This window comes from Pongo abelii, chromosome 8, assembly GCF_028885655.2.
Source record: "Pongo abelii isolate AG06213 chromosome 8, NHGRI_mPonAbe1-v2.0_pri, whole genome shotgun sequence".
Classification (NCBI taxonomy): domain Eukaryota; kingdom Metazoa; phylum Chordata; class Mammalia; order Primates; family Hominidae; genus Pongo; species Pongo abelii.
Window position 1 is genome coordinate 29,999,892 of NC_071993.2, and position 22,224 is coordinate 30,022,115.

Genomic DNA, 22,224 nt, shown 5'->3' on the forward strand with positions numbered 1-22,224 from the left:
GCCCACAGGTAGGTCCATGGACCTGAGCCAGAACTTTATTAATCACACAGTTCCCATATATCCCTAATCGAAATCCCTAACCGAACATTGACACTCAAAGTGTCAATGTTGATATTCTAATAGCATTAGAGAAATCTGGGCATTCCTCTTTCCCCATTGCATGGTGATCTGAGTACATGGCTATAGACATCTTTGGGGAAGGTCTGGGGAAATTACCTCTTTCTACATCTGCCATGGGATGGTAGGTATTTCCCCACAGGGACCCAGCCTTTCCTTCAATTGATGGGTTCTAGGTGTAAGAACTGGCTTAGGTCTGGAAAGAAAGCAAGGGATCATGACTTTCCATTTGGGGTAACTGACCTCATCCTTCTGCTCATCCATGCTTTACCTTCTTTAAGATCAATATAACACACATTACAATAAATTTATTCCATACTCTAATTGGTTACCCATCTCTGTTGCTCCTATGAATATCATTTTCTTCTGCTGTCTCCATAGATTTTTGCTGTTCAAGACTCCCTGGATACCTTTTCAACCTTTCTGCCCATTAAGGTCACTTGCATCTGATGGTTCAGCACTGTGGGTGACCTCTCCTCTTCAAGGATCCTTTCACTCGTCTAGCTGCTAAAGGCCCCAGTTCTATAACAGCATCTCCTCCCATCAGCTCTGGCATCCAGGGAACAGCCTCCCACTCTGAGTTTCTCAACAGTACTGGAGCTCCTAAAAACTCACTCCTCAGTATCTTGGTATACAGGTCTCCTCCAGATCCTGCCGAGAATCAGGCTGGGTAGAGCAGATCCAACTGGCAGGCTCAGTTCTCCGGGCCTTCCTCCACAGTCTGCCTGGGAACTTTTTTCAGGCTTCCAACTGTGATATTAGAACTGGCCCCCAGGAACTTAGAAAAGGTCTTTAAAAGGTTTAAAAAGTTTCAGCATCAAAGAAACACATGCCACAAAAAAAAAAAGAATCAGCTATTAATGTTAAGAAAAACAAAACTTATACCAAAGGTTAGGCTGAACTATATGAAATTGTCATCTTCCTAAGTCAAAAATAAATGGATACTGACCATGTCAAGTAGTTTAACCAGATATCATCAGAGGATATTACTACTTGGCTTACCAGTGAGCAGCATTTATTTATTAAGTTTTAGAAGACTTCACGAAGACATCAGTACATTAATATGAAACAAAAATTATGCTATAACAATACAGGGGGAGCTGGGCATAGTGGTTCATGCCTGTAATCACAACACTTTCGGAGGCCGAGGTGGACAGATCACTTGAGCCCAGGGGTTCGAGACCAGCCTGGGCAACATGGCAAAACCTTGTCTCTACAAAAAAATTTTAAAAATTAGCTGGGCATAGCAGTGCATGTCTGTAGTCCCAGCTACTTGGGAAGCTGAAGTGGGATGATCACTTGAGCCCAGGATGTCAAGGTTGCAGTGAGCCAAGATTGCACCACTGCACTCCAGCCTGGGTGATAGAGTGATGCTCTGTCTCAAAAAAAAAAAAAAAAAAAAGAAGAAGAAGAAATATGAAGACTACACGTAAAAAATGGAATGGTCAGGATATCAGATCAATATACAAAAATCAATTGTGTTTCCATACATTTGCAGTGAACAATTAAAAAATTAAATTTAAAAGACAACTCCATCGGGAAAAAGGCAAGGAAGTCCCCCTCATCACTCCTTTTCAACATCTTATTGGAAGTCCTAGCTAATGCAATAAGACAAGAAAATGAAACAAAATGTATACAGATTGGGCAGAAAGAAACAAGACTATCTATTTGCAAATAACATGATTATCTATGCAGAAAATCCAAAGTAAAAATAATTTTTTAAAACCTCCTGGAACTAACAAGCAACTATAGTAAGGGTGCAGGCTACAAGGTTAATATACAAAAGTCAATTGCTTTTCTATACAATAGCAATAAACAAGTGGAATTTAAAATTAAAAACACGATACCATTTAGCATACAAAAAATGAGATACTTAGGTATAAACCTAATAAAAAATACATATAAGACCTATATGAGGGAAACTACAAAACTCTGATGAAAGATGTCAGAGAAGAACTAAATAAATAAAGAGATAACACATGTTCATGGATAAGAAGACTCAATATTGTCAAGATGTCATTTCTTCCCAAATTGATCTATAGACTCAATGGAATCCCAATCAGAATCTCATTAAGTTATATTGTGATTATAGACAAACTGGTTCTAAACTTTATATGGAGAGGCAAAAGACCCAGAATAGCCAACACAATATTAAAGGAAAAAAACAAAGTTAGAGGACTGTCATTACCTGACTTTGAGACTTACAGTAAATATACAGCAATCAAAATTGCATCATATTGGTGAAAGAATGGACAAGTAGACCAATCAAAACAAAATAAAGAGCCCCAAACAGACCCACATAAATATAGTCAACTCATCTTTGGCAACAGAGTAAAGGGAATATAATGAAGAAAATATAGTATTTTCAACAAATGGTGCTGGAAGAACTGGATATCCACATGCAAAAAGAGAGATCCAGACACAGATTTCATGCCCTTTATAAATATTAACTACAAATGAATCATAGACCTAAGTATACAATGCAAAACTATATAACTCCTAGAAATTAACATAAGAGAAAACCTAGTTGATCTTGGGTAGGTGGTGACTTTTTGGATACTACATCAAGGCATAATTCATGAAGAAAATAATCTATAAGCTGGACTTCTTTAAAATTAAAAATGTCTGTTCTGTTAAAGACAATGTCAACAGAATAAAAATACAAGCCACAAACTGGGAGAATATATTTGCAAAATACACATCTGGTAAATAACTGTTATCTAAAGTATACATGCTGGGTGAGATGGCTCACCTCTGTAATCCCAACACTTTGGGATGCCAAGGATGGTGGATTGCTTGAGTTCAGAAGTTCAAAACCATCCTGTGCAATATGGTGAAACCCTGTTGCTACAAAAAATACAAAAAATTAGCCCAGCATGGTGGTGTGCACCTGTGGTCCTAGTGACTTGAGAGGCTGAGTTGGGAGGATCACTTGAGCCTGGGAGGTCGAGGCTGCATGAGCTATGTTCATGCCACTGCACCCAAGCCTTGGTGACAAAGCAAGACCTTGTCTCAAAATATATATATATATATATATATATATGCACACACACACACACGTGTGTTTATATATACATTGTGTATATACACATATATACACATACACACACACAAAGAGTTCTTACACAAATAATTCTTGACTTGATTTTAAAGTGGGTGAAAATATCTGAACAGACACCTTGCCAGAGAAGATGTACAGATTGCAAGTAAGCATATGAAAATAATGCTCAACATCATATGTCATTAGAGAATTATAAATTAAAAAGACAATGAGGTACCTCTACACACCTATTAGAATTATGAAAATCCAAAACACCGACAGCATCAAATGCTGGAGAGGCTGTGGAGCAACAAGAACTCTCATTCATTGCTGGAAGGAATGCAAAATGGTACAGCCATTTCAGAAGACAGCTTGGCAGCTTCTAACAAAACTAAACACACTATTGTCATATGAACCAGAATTACACTCTTGCTATTTACTCAAATATATTGAAAAGTTATGTCCACAAAAATACCTGTACACAGATGTTTGTGGCAGTTTTATTTATAATTGCCGAAACTTCGAAGAAACCAAGATGCTGTCAGTAGGTGAGCAGATAAGCTGTGGTATATCCACACAATGGAATATTATTCAGCACTAAAAATACAGCTATGAAAAAATACAAAGGAACTTGAAATGCATATTACTAAGACAAAGACACCAATTATGAAAAGTCTCCATGCTGTATGATTTCAAATATATGACACTGTGGAAAAGGCAAAACTATGGAGATAGTAAAAACATCCGTGGTTGCCAAGGGTTGAGGGTGGGAGGAGGCAAGAATCAGTGGAGCATGGAAGATTTTTTAGGTGAATGAAAATATTCTGTGTGAAATTATAATGATGGAAACATATCATTATATATTTGTCAAACAATAGAATATACAGCACCAACAATAAACCCTAATGTATGCTGTGGGCTTTGGGTGAAAATGCTGCGTCAACATGTATTCATTGATTGTAACAAATGTGCCACTCTGGTCCAGGATGTTGACAACGGAGGAAGCTGGGAGTCAGTGGGGATAAGGGCATATGGAAAATATATGTACCTTCTGCTCAATTTTGCTGCAAATCTAAAAACAAAAGTCTCTTAAACAGCAACTCCCATTTATAGTAGCATCACAAAGAATAAATTATTTAAGAGTATTTTATTTAATAAACTATATAGTATATATAGTATATATAGTATTATATATTTATAGTAGTATAAATATTATAAATAAATATAATAGTGTTTATTTAAATAAAATACTTTTTTTGAGACAGGGTCTCCTTTTTTGCCCAGGCTGGAATGTTGTGGTACAATCATGGCTCACCGCAGCCTTGATCTGCTGGGCTCAAGCCAACCTCCCACCTCAGTCTCCTGAGTAGCTTGGTTGATAGGCCTGCACCACCACACCTGGCTAATTTTTGTATTTTTTTTTTTTGGTAGAGACAGGGTTTTGCTATGTTGTCCAGGTTGGTCTCAAACTCCTGAGTTCAAGTGATCCTCCCACCTGGTAAAATAAAAACTTCACCCAAATTAAATTTAAAGGAGTTTAATTGAGCAGTGAATGATTCGTGAAGTGGGCAGCCCCCAGAATCACAGCAGATTCACAGAGACTCCAGCATAGCCACGTGGTGGAAGAAGATTTATAGACAAAAAAAAGGGAAACAACCTACAGAAATTGGAAGTGAGGTACAGAACAGCTGGATTAGTTACGGCTTGGCATTTGCCTTATTTGAACACAGTTTGAGCCTTCAGCAGTGTATGAATTGCTGAAGTATGGCCACCGGGATTGGCCAAGGCTCAGCTATTGTTATAGGCACATATTCCTAAGTTATGTTTTCAGTCCTGTCTGCCTATTAAGCTAGGTTGCAGTTCATCCACAAGGACTCAGTGTAGAAGTATGGAGTCCTTCTAAGGCCATATTTAATTCACTTTAACAATTCCCCCCTTTTGGTCATTTTCTCAATTTTGAGAGAATGACCAAAACTGTAGTTACTGATGTCACCATCACCATTGTAAATGTACTTATTTGGTGTTGAAACCCACTGGGCAACAGCAGAACAGTGGGTTTTGCAAAGAGGGCATGAGGACTGAGTAGAGGGTACCTCTTTATGCTGGAATATCCTGTTTACAGGAGAAAAACAAAACCTGGTCTGTTCTAGGATCTATATGTTTCCTTAAAGTCTTAGTTTCATTATGTCACATTTAGCACAAGTTACTCCTTTTTAGTTTGGTTTGGCCTGTTGGGGCCTAGTGCATGAGCTTAGTCCAAAACAATAGCCTCTCATAATTTTGTTTTAAAAAATTCCCGCTTTTTGGTCAGGTTCTCACTTAGGTGAGAGTATGACCAAAACTTAGGGCCTCAGCACCGCTCTCTGTTACCACCATTTTGGGTTTCTGGTCTCAGCACATCATTTGTAGGTTACAATATCCTCATGGTTGCACATTTCTTTCATCTCTTGTCATTCCAGTTGAAGAGATACCATTTGACCTTCTAGAGATGGCTGCATGCAAATATTTAAAACCTTTGAGAGAACATAGCACACCAGGAAAACTATTATTATGACTACTGGGAGCATAATACCAAGAGTTTGGAGTATGCTCCTTATTCAGGGTCCCCATAAACCAAACCACATAAAATTAAATAGATTAAAGTATAAGCTAGATGAAGAGTCTACTTGCTTGACTAAGTGGTCTTTTTATTAATCCCCTACAATTGAATTTTTATAATCTATATTTGATGTATTTGTCCATAGGCCAAAAGTGCCAGCAGCTGCACAAGTACCTTTCTGTTTAGCCAATTCTATTATTTAGCATAACTTTCTTTTTTTTTTTTTTTTTTTTTTTTTTTTGCTTTTTATTTTTTTATTTTTTTATTTTTTTTATTTTTTTATTTTTTTTAATTTATGAAGTATTTATTGATGATTCTTGGGTGTTTCTCGGAGAGGGGGATATGGGAGGGTCATAGGATAATAGTGGAGAGAAGGTCAGGAGATAAACACATGAACAAAGGTCTCTGGTTTTCCTAGGCAGAGGACCCTGCGGCCTTCTGCAGTGTTTGTGCCCCTGGGTACTGGAGATTAGGGAGTGGTGATGACTCTTAAAGAGCATGCTGCCTTCAAGCATCTGTTTAACAAAGTACATCTTGCACCGCCCTTAATCCATTTAACCCTGAGTTGACACAGCATATGTTTCAGAGAGCATGGGGCTGGGGGAAAGGCCATAGATCAACAGCATCCCAAGGCAGAAGAATTTCTCCTAGTCAGAACAAAATGGAATCTCCTATGCCCACCCCTTTCTACACAGACACAGCAACAATCTGATCTCTCCTTCCTTTCCCCACACTTCCCCCCCTCTTCCTTTCAACAAAACCGCCATCGTCCTCATGGCCCGCTCCCGATGGTCGCTGTCTCTTCGGAGCTGTTGGGTACACCTCCCAGACAGGGCGGCCGGGCAGAGGCGCTCCTCGCTTCCCAGACGGGGCCGCCCGGGCAGAGGCGCTCCTCACTTCCCAGACGGGGCCGCCCGGGCAGAGGCGCTCCTCTCCTCCCAGACGGGGCGGCCGGGCAGAGGCGCTCCTCGCTTCCCAGACGGGGCCGCCCAGGCAGAGGCGCTCCTCGCTTCCCAGACCGGGCCGCCCGGGCAGAGGCGCTCCTCACTTCCTCCCAGACCGGGTGGCAGCCGGGCAGAGGCGCTCCTCACCTCCCAGACGGGGCGGCCGGGCAGAGGCGCTCCTCACTTCCCAGAGGGGGCGGCCGGGCAGAGGCGCTCCTCACTTCCCAGACTGGGCGGCCGGGCAGAGGCGCTCCTCACTTCCCAGATGGGGCGGCCGGGCAGAGACGCTCCTCACTTCCTCCCAGACGGGGTGGCGGCCGGGCAGAGGCGCTCCTCACCTCCCAGACAGGGCGGCCGGGCAGAGGCGCTCCTCACTTCCCAGACTGGGCGGCCGGGCAGAGGCGCTCCTCACTTCCCAGACTGGGCGGCCGGGCAGAGGCGCTCCTCACTTCCCAGACTGGGCGGCCGGGCAGAGGCGCTCCTCACCTCCTAGACGGGGTGGCCAGGCAGAGGCGCTCCTCACTTCCCAGACGGTGTGGCGGCTGGGCAGAGGCGCTCCTCCCTTCCCAGATGGGGCAGCCAGGCAGAGGCGCTCCTCACTTCCTCCCAGATGGGGTGGCGGCCAGGCAGAGGCGCTCCTCACTTCCCAGAGGGGGCGGCCGGGCAGAGGTGCTCCTCACTTCCTCCCAGACGGGGTGGTGGCTGGGCAGAGGCACTCCTCACCTCCCAGACGGGGCGGCCGGGCAGAGGTGCTCCTCATCTCCCAGACGGGGCGGCCGGGCAGAGGTGCTCCTCACTTCCCCCCAGACGGGGTGACGGCCGGGCAGAGGCACTCCTCACCTCCCAGATGGGGCGGCCGGACAGAGGCGCTCCTCACTTCCCATACAGGGTGGCAGCCGGGCAGAGGTGCTCCTCACTTCCCAGATGGGGCAGCTGGGCAGAGGTGCTCCTCACTTCCTCCCAGACGGGGTGGCGGCCAGGCAGAGGCGCTCCTCACTTCCCAGACTGGGCGGCCGGGCAGAGGCGCTCCTCACCTCCTAGACGGGGTGGCCAGGCAGAGGCGCTCCTCACTTCCCAGACGGTGTGGCGGCTGGGCAGAGGCGCTCCTCCCTTCCCAGATGGGGCAGCCAGGCAGAGGCGCTCCTCACTTCCCCCCAGACGGGGTGGCGGCCAGGCAGAGGCGCTCCTCACTTCCCAGAGGGGGCGGCCGGGCAGAGGTGCTCCTCACTTCCTCCCAGACGGGGTGGCGGCTGGGCAGAGGCGCTCCTCACCTCCCAGACGGGGCGGCCGGGCAGAGGTGCTCCTCATCTCCCAGACGGGGCGGCCGGGCAGAGGTGCTCCTCACTTCCCCCCAGACGGGGTGACGGCCGGGCAGAGGCACTCCTCACCTCCCAGACGGGGCGGCCGGACAGAGGCGCTCCTCACTTCCCATACGGGGTGGCAGCCGGGCAGAGGCGCTCCTCACTTCCCAGATGGGGCAGCCGGGCAGAGGCGCTCCTCACTTCCTCCCAGATGGGGTGGCGGCCGGGCAGAGGCGCTCCTCACTTCCCAGACGGGGCGGCCGGGCAGAGGTGCTCCTCACTTCCTCCCAGACGGGGTGGCGGCCGGGCAGAGGCGCTCCTCACCTCCCAGACGGGGTGGCCGGGCAGAGGCGCTCCTCCCTTCCCAGACGGAGTGGCCAGGCAGAGGCGCTCCTCACCTCCCAGAGTGGGCGGCCAGGCAGAGGCGCTCCTCACTTCCCAGAGTGGGCGGCCGGGCAGAGGCGCTCCTCACTTCCCATAGGGAGTGGCAGCCAGGCAGAGGCGCTCCTCACTTCCCAGATGGGGCAGCTGGGCAGAGGTGCTCCTCACTTCCTCCCAGACGGGGTGGCGGCCAGGCAGAGGCGCTCCTCACCTCCCAGACGGGGCGGCCGGGCAGAGGCGCTCCTCACCTCCCAGACGGGGCGGCTGGGCAGAGGCGCTCCTCACCTCCCAGAAGGGGCGGCTGGGCAGAGGCGCTCCTCACTTCCCATATGGGGTGGCAGCCGGGCAGAGGCGCTCCTCACTTCCCAGACAGGGTGGCGGCCAGGCAGAGGCGCTCCTCACCTCCCTGATGGGGCAACCGGGCAGAGGCGCTCCTCACTTCCTCCCAGACGGGGTGGCGGCCAGGCAGAGGCGCTCCTCACCTCCCAGACGGGGCGGCCGGGCAGAGGTGCTCCTCATCTCCCAGACGGGGCAGCCGGGCAGAGGCGCTCCTCACTTCCTCCCAGACGGGGTGGCGGCCGGGCAGAGGCACTCCTCACCTCCCAGACGGGGCGGCCGGGCAGAGGCGCTCCTCACTTCCTCCCAGACGGGGTGGCGGCCGGGCAGAGGCGCTCCTCACCTCCCAGAAGGGGTGGCCAGGCAGAGGCGCTCCTCACCTCCCAGACGGGGCGGCCGGGCAGAGGTGCTCCTCATCTCCCAGACGGGGCAGCCGGGCAGAGGCGCTCCTCCCTTCCTCCCAGACGGGGTGGCAGCCGGGCAGAGGCGCTCCTCACATCCCAGACGATGGGCGGCCGGGCAGGGGCGCTCCTCACTTCCCAGATAGGGCGGCCGGGCAGAGGGGTTCCTCACATCCCAGACGATGGGCGGCCAGGCAGAGATGCTCCTCACTTTCTAGACGGGGTGGCGGCGGGGCAGAGGCTGTAATCTTAGCACTTTAAGAGGCCAAGGCAGGAGGCTGGTAGGTGGAGGTTGCAGCGAGCCGAGATCACACCACTGCACTCCAGCCTGAGCACCATTGAGCATTGAGTTAGCGAGACTCCGTCTGCAATCCCAGCACCTCAGGAGGCCGAGGCAGGCAGATCACTCGAGGCCAGGAGCTGGAGACCAGCCCGGTCAACACGGCGAAACCCCGTCTCCACCAAAAATACAAAAACCATTCAGGCGTGGCGGCGTGCGCCTGCAATCCCAGGCACTCGGCAGGCCGAGGCAGGAGAGTCACCGGAGCCCGAGGCAGGGAGGTTGCAGCGAGCCGGATCATGGCAGTACAGTCCAGCTTCGGTAACAGCGGGAGACCGAAAAAACTATTTAGCATAACTTTCACAAGAAAATTTAAAGTCTGTTGTGTAAACATAGCCTTTACTTAGAATCTACTATACAGCCTATCATAAGGGATACGTTTCTAATTATTGCCTCTTTTATTCTAAACCATGGAACAAGGACCTAACAAATGATGTCCTTCTGTAAGAGTGAAGGTCTTCTGGCAATGTTCTCTTTAACCCATGATGAGAGTTAAGAGGACTTTTGACTGATTATGATGCAATGAATGTACCATTAAAGTTTCTCACCTACATTGGGCCTTTATCTTTTATCTATCACCATATAAGGTTATTTATGTAGAAAGCTGGCTAAAAAAATACTTCACAAATAAAAGTATAAGTATACCCTATAAGTGCACATAATAGAACCCCTTTTTATTTCTTTTGTTCATAGAGGAATAAACAAGGAAAAAATATTCAAAGATATAAGAGTCTCATGATAGGCTGGGCACAGTGGCTGATGCCTGTAATCCCAGCACTTTGGGAGGCTGAGGTGGGCGGATCACCTGAGGTCGGGAGTTTGAGACCAGCCTGACCAACATGGCAAAACCCTGTCTCTACTAAAAATACAAAATTAGCCAGGCATGGTGGTACATGCCTGTAATTCCAGCTACTCGGGAGGCTGAGGCAGGAGAATTGCTTGGACCCAGGAGGTGGAGGTTGCAGCACCATCTGCAGCACCCAGGTTGCAGCACCCAGATGGCACCATTGCACTCCAGCCTGGGCAACAAGAGTGAAACTCTGTCTCAAAACATAAAAATAAAAAAAGAATCTCATGATAGTAGAAGTCTTCATCTATGATCTTGGGAAAAGCTGTTTACATCAAGGATGTCATCTTCTTTTCTGGAGAAACTTTCCCAGTTTGTTTTACCTTGAGGGTTTCAATGGGTGTACACTTCCAAGGGTATGGAGGGACCTTTCTCAATTGTGAGTTTATAAACCCAAGGTTCAAGGTTCCAAAGTTTTGTTGCAGTGTGAATGGCAAGGACAGTCTTTCTCTGATGTTCTCAGAAGATCCAGTCTTCAGGTTCTAGATTGTGAAGGGGTTGATTGTCCCCAATGAACCATAAAAAGCTTTCTTTACCTGGTGAAAATATACTGTGGGATGATAATTAACTGTTATAACATAAGACATGCATTGAAACTAACAATCAAATGAAATCTCTTTATAAATGTTTAAATGACCCATCAGGTAACCAAATGTACATGAAGGTTTGATTGTCTTCCCAGGAATATGGAACCAAACACTGGTTTTAAACTATTTTCACAATTTATAAGTCACCACATCAATATATTCAATTTGGATTGTTTTATCTGTTCCATGATGAGTCATGGAATGCAGAACATTTAATAACAAATAACAAAACCTTTAAGGACTCAGGAAGGGCAAGGTGACTGTCCTGGTTCTCCATGAGTCTATGCTTAACATTGGACTTTATGTCCTCTTGAATACCAGTTGTTTCTCCAATTTAAGTGCATAGCACTGATAACTAATGGGTTATTACAGATAATTTGACTTGGACCATGGAGTTCAAATTGTATATGTAAACAATTTCAGTATCGCCTGGTTTAACATGAAAACTTGGGAAAGTATTTTCTTGGTATTTAATTAATTTTTTTGTTCTACTTATGTTAGCACTTTTATACAAGGAAATTTGGTTATTTCTGTGGTATACAATAACTTAACATAATAACTATAATTATGATTGACAACATATACTTATATTATAATTGGTTTAAAAATAATAAGTGCTTAAATCAAATATTGTATTAGAAAGTAAAAAGTGTAATGCCTTTTAGTTCATGTGACTTAAGTAATCTCTTGGAAATAAAGACAGTTTTAAAGATTATTGGGAAAATAAAAATATCTTTAAAAATACAAACATTTGGTCTAAACTATGCAGGTCAGATATTAAGTTTGCTAAATGCTTTAAGGTCATAAACTGCCTCTTTGACTTTTGAAAATTGTTCAATTTACCTGGGAGGCGGAGCTTGCAGTGAGCCGAGATTGCGCCACTGCACTCCAGCCTGGGTGACAGAGAGAGACTCTGTCTCAAAAAAAAAAAAAAAAAAAAAGAAAATAGAAAATTGTTCAATTTCTTTTAGAGACATTAAATTCTAAATAAGGCCTGGGGATATATGGAATTAGCCATGCCCCCTAGCTATTCAAAGGAAGTTATAAAGAAAACATATTTTATATAAGAAAGGATCTTATATGGTAAATTCTTGTCCTAAAGTAAAATAACTGGTTGTTTAAAAAGAGGGATGCCTACGACAAGTCAGAAAGTCCAAACATGTTGTAGATGGTCTGTGTATACCGTGAAAAGATTTGTGAAAGAAAATTTATGCACCAAAAGTGAAAGTTGCTAAGAATTACCATTATAACATGTAATTGAGACTACTTAAAAAACAGGCTTACATGCAAGGTGTGTGAGGAGAAGGAAATGTGTTTTTGGAAAGAGATTATAACAAGGCATGGGAATGTAAATTTTTGCCTAGTTTAGAGGGTTAAAGGATTGTTTAAAATTAAATAAAATAAAGCTAAAAGTTTAAACAAGTTGTGGAAGGTTTGTAAAAATTAACCTTGTAAACATAATTCTATGTGTGAAAATATTGACTAATTAAAGCTCTTTCATATGTCAACATAACACACATAATATATTTAAATACATAGAAGATAAAAGGAACTCATTTTCCAAGCCAGGAATTGAACCCTGAACCCGGGCTGCCATTGTGAAAAGAAAAAGCATGGCAGCATGGTTACAAGATCAAGCTCCCAAGGACATACAAGACAAGACGGAAACCTCATCCAGTTTTTTTTTTCAGAGACCTGCAGCAAAGTTTGTAACTGACCAGTTTGCTGGGCTATCTTAAAAAGCAGGCTTACAGGTATCCTAAGCCTGTGTTCTAAGTTTCCCCTCTCCATTATAGAACACAGAAAGACACACAAAACACACTAGATTCACTACAGCTTAAGATTAGCCTCATGAATCCTTCATCTCATTCATTGAAACTTTACAGAGGAGATAAACAATGATTTTTACTATTCATTCAACTGATTTGCACAGAGAAAGAGAGAGGCCAGAAGTCTGACTGGTAAGAAATTCTTACCCTTTTGCCAGCATGCCAGGCTTCTGGATTCCTCAGAGATGCTGGAGGAATCCGCATATTTCAGTAGGATGTGCAGGGAAGGCCTCCTTAAGAAGGCAACATTTGAGCAAAGATCTGAAGTAGGCAAAGAAGTCATTTGGATATCTGGTGAAAGAGCTTTTCCAGGTATTTAACAAATAATTTCTTAACTTATTCTACGTTTTATTTTTTGTTTTTGAGACACAGTATCTCTCACTCTGTTGCCCAGGCTGGAGTGCAGTGGCGCGATCTCTGCTCACTGCAACTTCCACCTCTTAAGATTCCAGCGATTATCCTGCCTCCACCTCCTGAGTAGCTAGGATTACAGGTGCGTGCCACCACACCCAGCTAATTTTTGTATTTTTAATAGAGATGGGGTTTCACATGTTAGCCAGGCTGGTCTTGAACTTCTGAGCTCAAACGATCCACCTGCTTAGGCCTCCAAAAGTGCTGGGATTACAGGCGTGAGCCACAGCACCCAACTAAGCTTTATGTGTATGTATTCTTTAATCAGATATCTATTGTATATGACGTTAACTGCAGGTATAAGGAGATAAGACAAGATTAGGGATGTTTATTGAGTGCCTGCCATGTACCAGGCACTGTGCTAAGTTTTATGAATGAGGTTTGGTACCTTCACTAAGAGTTACAACTTAATGCAAGAGGCAAGGTGTAGACATACACTTCCTGCAGTTGGAGTGCAGCAGTTCTTACGAGGAGGAAGAGTTGGTTTGAAGTTGCACCACCAGAAGTTTATATGCATCTGACCTACCTGAAGTCTACACCTCCCTTTCAAGATGAATTAACGTGTAAAGGGTGCTCCCCACTCTAACAGAGGGGAAACCAGCAAGTTAATACCTGATCACACCTTTCATGTTTACAAGGTTAATTTTTACAAACCTTCCACAACTTGTTTAAATCTTTATTTTAAGCCCACGATGTCGGCAAAGACACATAACGAACGCGCCCTCCGGAAAAACGCGGGGGAATTCTGGGAGTGCGCGGCCTTGGAGCGCACACATGCGCAGCAGCTCCCGCTGCTGAATAGCTGAGAGGCGCACCTGGGCGGCCAGCTGGGCTCGGAGTGCAGCGGGGTCAGGATGGACGAGGACGTGTTGCACCCTGAAGAGCCTCATCATCGGCGAGAGTGGGGTGGGCAAGTCCAGGTGAGGCGGGCGTGCGGGCGTGCGGGCGGTGATAAGGGTGGCTGGGCTCTTTCTGCCTCCGTGGCCGCTGTCTCTTGGGCCGCGATGGGAACCATCAACCGCTGCAAGTGTCCACGATGGCGGCCCGGCTCAGGCCGGCTCCGTTCGCGCCCTCCTCGGCCTCTGGGCCGCGCTCTCCCGCGGCTTCTGCGCCCCTCTCCCCACCCGCGCCTGCCTGGTTCCCGGCCTCTGCCAGTTCTCTGGGTCGCTGTCCCTCCTGTGGCGCCGAGAAAACACCATTCCGAGGGCCGCCGCCTGGCCGGCCGGTTTGCTGCGCGGAGCTCAGGGCGTGGCGGGCTGGTTTGGGCTCGAATCCGGCCGGGGGCGCCTCGCCTCGAGCCCCTCGGGGTTCAGGTTGCCTGTCACCCCCAGACCCGGGAGACATAACTTTCCCACTTGAGGATTTCTGTGGGGCCTTCTCTAAATACATAATGTCCTAGGGAAGTTTCGTGACGCCTTAGGACCCATTCCTGGCCTGTTTGGGCGCAGCTTAATGTCGATTCTTTTACTTTTTTATTAGTCGGCTGTGAAAGAACTGGATCTTGTGACTGCTGCAAAATTTCGCTTTAGTGTAAGTGGTCCACGACTGAAGCAGTCGGACCACTTTTGAAAATAAAGTGTAATTGTTATTTCTCATTTTGCCACATCCTATGGAGACAAAAGATTAGTGTTGTGTCTTTTCATTTTTTATTTTTTTCTTGGGGAAAATAGTATTGACAGTGGAGTTGAGTATAAGGTAAGACATGGATCTAGGTGGATGTTGCTAGAGGGCTGTGATTTCATCCAGGTGTTGGAACAGAGTTCTTCAGGTGAAGTCATTCTTGCCCTCTAATTATGAGTAGGTTGTGTTCAAGGCCGTCCTGATCCTTAAACCACATTTACACTCCAGGGGCTGTAATCAGTTTCATATTTTAGCTATTCCTTCTGATATACATATCTTTTTTGCTGTTGTTGTTGTTTTTGTTTTTGAGACATAGTCTCGCTCTGTTGCCCAGGCTGGAGTGCAGTGGCGAGATCTCAGCTCAAGGCAACCTCCGCCTCCTGGGTTCAAGCGATTCTCCTGCCTCAGCCTCCTGAGTAGCTGGGATTACAGGTGTGTGTCACCACGCCCGGCTAATTTTTGTATTTTAGTAGAGACGGGGTTTCACTCTGTTGGCCAGTCTGCTCTCGAACTCCTGACCTCAAGTGATCCACCCGCCTCAGCCTCACAAAGTGCTGGGATTACAGGCGTGAGACACTGCTCCTGGCTGATACATATCTTTTAAATAACTTGTTATTCATGTAAAATTTTATGAACTGAAGTATGCTTATACAAAATAGAATGAAAGCTTTCCTCATGTAACTTGTAAAATTACAAAGCCTTTACCTATGTAACAAACCTGCACGTTCTGCACATGTATCCCAGAACTTAAAGTATAGTAAATAAATAAATAAGATTACAAAGTCCTACTTTTTTAGCTACTTCAGGATTTTAAAGTTTACTATGTAATATATTTTGAATTTTTTTGTATTTTTAAAGTTTGACAATACATTTTTCCAGTATTCCTTACTTAATGTACTCTATGTCTACTGTAGTCAGAGGGATTTGCACATACCAAGGAATAGAATAATGAAACACTATGGGTAAGCAAACCAGTATGATTTGTGTGTGTGTGTAAAAGGGATGAATAAAATTATTTACATGATCATCTGTTATTGCACATACATATTTGAGGGTTAAAAAGTTAATGTAATAAAAATTGCCTTAATAGGAATTTCATAACCTTGTGATCTTTCTTTTTCATTTCTCTTTTTTTTCTTGACATATGGTTCTCATTTAAGTTCAGGCATATGAAATTGGCATTTTTGAAATCATGAATGGTTGGTTGTCATTTCATGTAGTTCAACCCAATACATGAAATTGGGTTGAAATTGGTTAGCACTTTATGTAAATGTATTGCATGGGTGACAAGTTAGGATGGTTAAAATTTTCTGGAAAGTTAACTGGAGTATATAAATGAGATTTGTTCCCCGCACCCCCACCACCACCACCGCTTTTTTTTTGAGACAGGGTCTTGTTCTGTCACCTGCTGGAGTGCAGTGGTGTGATCACTGTTCACTGCAGCCTTGACTTCCCGGGCTCAATCAATCCTCCCACCTCAGCCTTCTGAGTAGCTTGGACTACAGAGATGAATCACCATGCCTGGCTAGGGTTTTTTATAGAGACAAGGTCTTGCTGTGTTACCTAGGCTGGTCTCGAACTCCGGAGCTCTCAGAGTGCTGGGATTACAGGCATGAGCCATGGCACCCAGCTGAGAGTCCCTTTTTAGAAAAAGGTCTTCTAAGTGGGTTTATCAGTCCCTCTAGTTCACTCCCCAGAAACAAATGTATTTAGGCCTAATCTTTTTTAAACTTTTTCCTCAGTATGTAGTGGTGGATTATCAATTGCTCACTGCAAAATTTTGACACTTTACCTCTTTCGTGAAAGGACTGCATTTAGTGAGAAAGTTGTCTTGTTTGTCTGGCTAGATATACATTATTGGCCTATGTGATATGCTATGGAAAATAACCTTAAACACTTATCTTTCTGGATAAGATGAGAATAAATGACTCCACTAAAATAGAAGCCTATACTTTTTAAAGTAAGTTAGTACAGAAACATTTGTCATGGATGTGATCTTAAAGGGTTGGGTTGTTTTTACCAAGTTTGTTCTGTTTCTTTACAGAGCTGGAGCTAGTGGAAGTGAAATAGCACTCATGTTGTTGGAGAATTATTGCACAACAAAGGATATCTTTAAGCCGAATTAGTAGGTTGCTTTCTAGTGTATTTCATGGCGTTGGAGTCTAAAGGGTATGTGATAGTAATCAGCAGATCAGGATTATGAAACTGGGGCTGCCACTTGTGTGGCCTTGTGTGTGACCCTTGAATGCTCTAGGCCTTCATTTCAAAAGTGAGGGGGTTGAAATAGAAAACTCTGAAACCCTATCTAGTGTTAAATGTGTAAGACTCCGATTCTGTGGCTAGGCCCGGTGAGGTAGAGGTAGCAGAGTGTATCAAGAACTGGAAGGGATTAGAGAGACCTATTATGTAAATTGCTGTCCCTCCTATGCCCCTAGCCGTGCCATTCATTTTGGTAAATTTCATTTGTAGATAAAGAAATGCAGATTAGTTATAATCACACTCTGTTTGTTGTAAATTTGGTCTTATCTAAGTGCCATGGTGGTAGTTACTCCTTCCATCTCTACCTCTGCATGGAAAGCATTTTGCTCCTTTAACTTTGAAATATGAAGGTGTAAATATACAATATTTTAAGAATGGTGCTTCTACCAGGTGCGGTGGCTCATCCTGTAATCCTAGCTACTCAGGAGGCTGAGGCAGGAGGATCACTTGAGGCCAGGAGTTCGAGACCAGCTTGGGCAACATAGCAAGACCATGCCTCTAAAAAACTGAAAAATAAAAAAATTAGCCGGCCATGGTGATGCCCACCTGTCATGCCAGTTACTTGGGGAGCTAAGGTGGGAGGATTAGTGAGCTGTGATTGTGCCACTGCATTCCAGCCTGGGTGACAGAGTGAGACCCTGTCAAAGTCTAATAGAGAAATGGACTCTCTGCCTAGAAAAATGCACACATAGAATTTAGAATACATTTTGGGCTACCAGGGTACCCCTGGCTAAGATCTGATGTATACCCAGAGCCTGTATTAAAATTTGTAGCTTCACAGCATGCCACCAATTCCCTGACTCTCCTGACAAAGTATCATTAATGACAATGGCTGTTGTAAGGATTAGCAATCATGAGAGAAAAACCTCTGGCTTTTTGTCTGCACATTGCCATATGTTCAATAAATAATACCCAATATCATTATTATTACTTGTGGTATTATTATTATTATTATTATTATTATATTATTACAACTACTCTACAAGGTTATATTAACTTACATTTTTGTAGTAGTATTTTCTGTGGTGACAACATGTAGATATGTATCTTTTCTATTCTTAAGTTATGGGTAACTGAGTATGTTGGGAGAAAGAAAATTTTTATAGGTTTTATTTTAGAGTCTTATTAGTGCTGTCACCTAACTTATGTTCAAAGTAAGTAAATATAGTTAAGATGTTAAATAGAGAAATCTAGAATTTGACTCTCCTGTTTTACTTTGATTCTATGGGGCTCGTTTTATGGTAAACACAAGAAAACAAAACCAAGTAAGGTAGAGTTAATCCTTCAAATATAATTAATGACATTGGGTTTGGAAACTACCAGGAGGCCATTATGTTTTGCAAAATACTCTGTGGACAAAACTTATCTCTAGCAGCAATAATCACAACCTTATGAATATTAGACTCTAATTAGAAATTAGAGTATTATAAATATTCATAAGATTTTTCTATAATTTAGACATCTGATGACTGTTTCTTTAATTTTATTAATACAAACAGGTCAACAGAACAGACTTATACTTTAGAAGTTAATGAGGGAAGATTGAGTGATTTTAAAATTTAGGGCTTTAACATTAGCTTTTATTTTCGAAGAGCTTCTAATAACTGACACTTCTGCTTCATAGTAAGTAAAATAATTTTGGAAGATGGAAAATCTTAAAGTACCCTTCTAATCTGGTGTCTTTTGCTTTTATCCTTCCTTTCTAGTTTCTTACCATTTCCTAGGTTTAGTCCTTTGTTCTCTCTTGCCATAACCACGGCAGTTGTCTTCTGTTGATTTTTCTTCCATTTTTTGTTGGCATTAACTTTTCAAAACAAAGAGCAGTTCTTGTCATAACTTTCTTTAAAAGCCTTCAATAGCTTCCAGTTGCCTACTTGGTTTTATAAACCCTACCTGGTGTTTGCCTGAGTATACCTACTCTGTCCTGCGATCTTTTTTTTTTTTTTAATCTCCCTTTGTACTATATCTTTTCTTCCCACTTAGGTGGTAGCCATACTGCCTGTTACAGAATGCTACGCTTTGATATCTTTCTGTTTGTGCTTGAACTTAAAGTGGATTACACATCAGATTTTTCTAAGTTACTTTGTGGCATTCCAAGAAAACTTTATTTTTTCTCTTTCATCCGTGTCAATTAAAGCATGACATGTTGCTAATATCATTTTCTCTGGACATACCAGAACAGTTAAAAACAATAACAAAAACCCCCACCTTTTGCACTTGGGGGATTGTGTAGGAGAGCATGGGGAATATATTTAATAGTAAACTACTTTGCTCTTGGCAGTTTTTAAATTGCCTTTCTAGTAATTTAATTCTTCTATGTATACCTGCTCTGAGGCAGTATTTCTAGGAGCAGGCTTCCATCAGTTATTGTTATCTGCATTTAATAATTTGTGACTCGATATAATAATCATGAACACACTTATATGATTAGAAAGAAAAATTCTAATTCCTAACCTGTCTTTTTAATATCTCTTTCAGCCTGCTCTTGAAGTTCACAGATGATACCTTTGATCCAGAACTTGCAGCAACAATAGGTAAGCCTGTGTTTAAAAATTCAGTAGAAATGTCTAATATATTCTTGCCTTTGGGCTTTTTAATCTAAATCCTTCTACGTTCCTCTCACCACCCCAACACCTCCATGTCTGTTGACATTTTATTTGTCCTTCAAGATTTAACTTTGGTATCATTAAATCTCTGAAGCCTTTCTAGATCTTACCAAGAGAAAATAATTTCCTTATCTGTTGTCTCATGAGACTTTATTAAAACTACTGATATTACGGTTATCCGTACACACATTTCTTTCCTGTATTATGGATTGTCTTTTATTTTGCAATATACAACAGTTATTTGAGTACTTACTGTATGCCAGGCACTGTTACTAAGAGGTGGGGTTATAATATTGAATAACATAAACTTGGTCTCTGTCATCATGGACCTAACAGTACAGTACATTAATTTTGTATGTTCAGCATTTGCTACAGTGTTTGACATGTATTCTGATCTTTACATATGTATTGATATTAGTTATTAAGGACTGTTAGGAGCAATGATACTTAAATTCCTTTTAAAGATAAAATTTAGATGGCCTGAAAGTGGTTAGTCACACTAACTTATGAGAATGTATGAGAAGATAGAGGTAAGTATTTTGGTGTCATGTGTTTAGACCATAGACAACAACATGAAGGAATGAAAAGACCGCTTGGAATAGTTGAAAGGTAGCTGAGCTGAGTCAGAGCTAGATAATAGTCTTGGCTTTGCCTTGAATTAGGTGTAATCTTGACTTACTAACTTCATCTGTAAATTGGGAGGTTTTGGGGAGAGAGAATACTTCTTTTTCCCGAGCTTTAAAATTTGATGATCTGATGAGAATATAGTAAGATGATCCTAGCAGTATTATTAGGGAAAACAAGTAGTTTATCTTAACTGCCTATATTTGTTTACATTTATTGTTTGTCTATTTTTTTCAGACTCATATATTTGTAAAAATAGCACAAATAATTCTTGTGTATCCTACTAAATTACACCATCCAAATGTTAATATTTGTCACATTTGCTTTATCATTCTCTTTCTACATACACACACAGTATTCTTTTTTTTAAAAAAAAAGCATTGGTTATTTTTCTGATTAATTTTTTTAAATGAATTATTTGAGAGTAGATTGCAGACATGATGTCTTTAATGTCTACATACTTTGTATATTCTTGAATCAACATGGATACAACTCTGTTGTCTATAGAAAGATTTCATCAGTTGTCCCATTAATGTCCTATATAGCAAAAGACAAATAATTGTTTTGGGTTCAGGATCATACACTGAATTTAGTTATTTCTCTTCAGTCTCTCTCTTTTTATTTTTTTTTTTTTTTGAGATGGAGTCTCGCCCTGTCGCCTGGGCTGGAGTGCAATGGTGCAATCTCAGCTCATTGCAACCTCCGCTTCCCGGGTTCAAGTGATTCTCCTGCCTCAGCCCCCCCAAGTAGCTGGGATTACAGGTGTGTGCCACTGCACCCAGCTAATTTTTGTATTTTTAGTAGAGACGGGGTTTCACCATGTTGGTCAGGCTGGTCTTGAACTCCTGACTTCAGGTGATTCACCCGCTGCGGCCTCCCAAAGTGCTGGGATTACAGGCGTGAGCCACCATGCCTGGGCACTCTTCAGTCTCTTTTAATCTGAACGGTTCTTGTCTTGTCTTTCCAGGGCCTTGACATTTTTGAAGAGTAAATAATTATTTTGTAGAATGCTGCATAATTTACGTATATCCAGAGTGTCCTTATGGTTGGATTCAGGTTATGCACTTTTGGCAGGAATTCCACAGAAGTGTTGCTCAGAGCACAGTGTCAGGAGGCACATGGTGTCTGTTTGTCACATTTACTGGTGGTGGGACTTTGGTTACTATTGGGTGATATATGCCAACTTTTTCCTCTGTGAAGTTATTATTTTTCCCCTTGTAATGAATGTATTTCTTTTGGAGAGATACGTTGAAACTGTATTAGATATCCTCCTTTTCATCGTATTTGTTGTCCTCTTATTTTAGCATCCATTGATACTTCTTGCCTGTGACAAGCGATAAGGACAATATATGATCCTGCCATTCTAACTATGGTGGTTATCAAATGACGATTTTTTCAAATGCCATCACTCTGTCTACATATCTTATTTGGAATTCTGTAAGGAAGAGCTCTTTGTTTTATTTTTAAATTTGAGACAGTCTCACCCTGTCACTCAGGTTGGAGTGCAGTGGTATCATCTAGGCTCCACCTCCCAGGTTCAAGCAGTTCTCCCACCTCAGCCTCCAGAGTAGCTGGGACTACAGACATGTGCCACCACACCAGGCTAAGTTTTGTATTTTCAGTAGAGGTGGGGTTTCACCATGCTGGCCAGGCTGGTCTCAAACTCCTGGCTTCAAGTGATCTGCCCGCCTCGACCTCCCAAAGTGCTGAGATTATAGGCGTGAGCCACTGCGCCCAGCCAAGAGCTCCTTTTTGTTCTTCTTTTTTTGTGAATTCGGATTTTGTATATTCAGGAGTTTTATTTAAACTTTGAATCTGAAAGAAACTTTAGGAGGAACTCATAGATTTGTGGGAAGAAGCAAATCTACATTATTTTCTCTCTTCTAAAGTCATAATCCACGTATTTTCATCTTTTACTGAATTTTAACATATTGTTTCATCACTAATATAAAGTGTTTCTATAGTGTTTGTAGCTCACACAC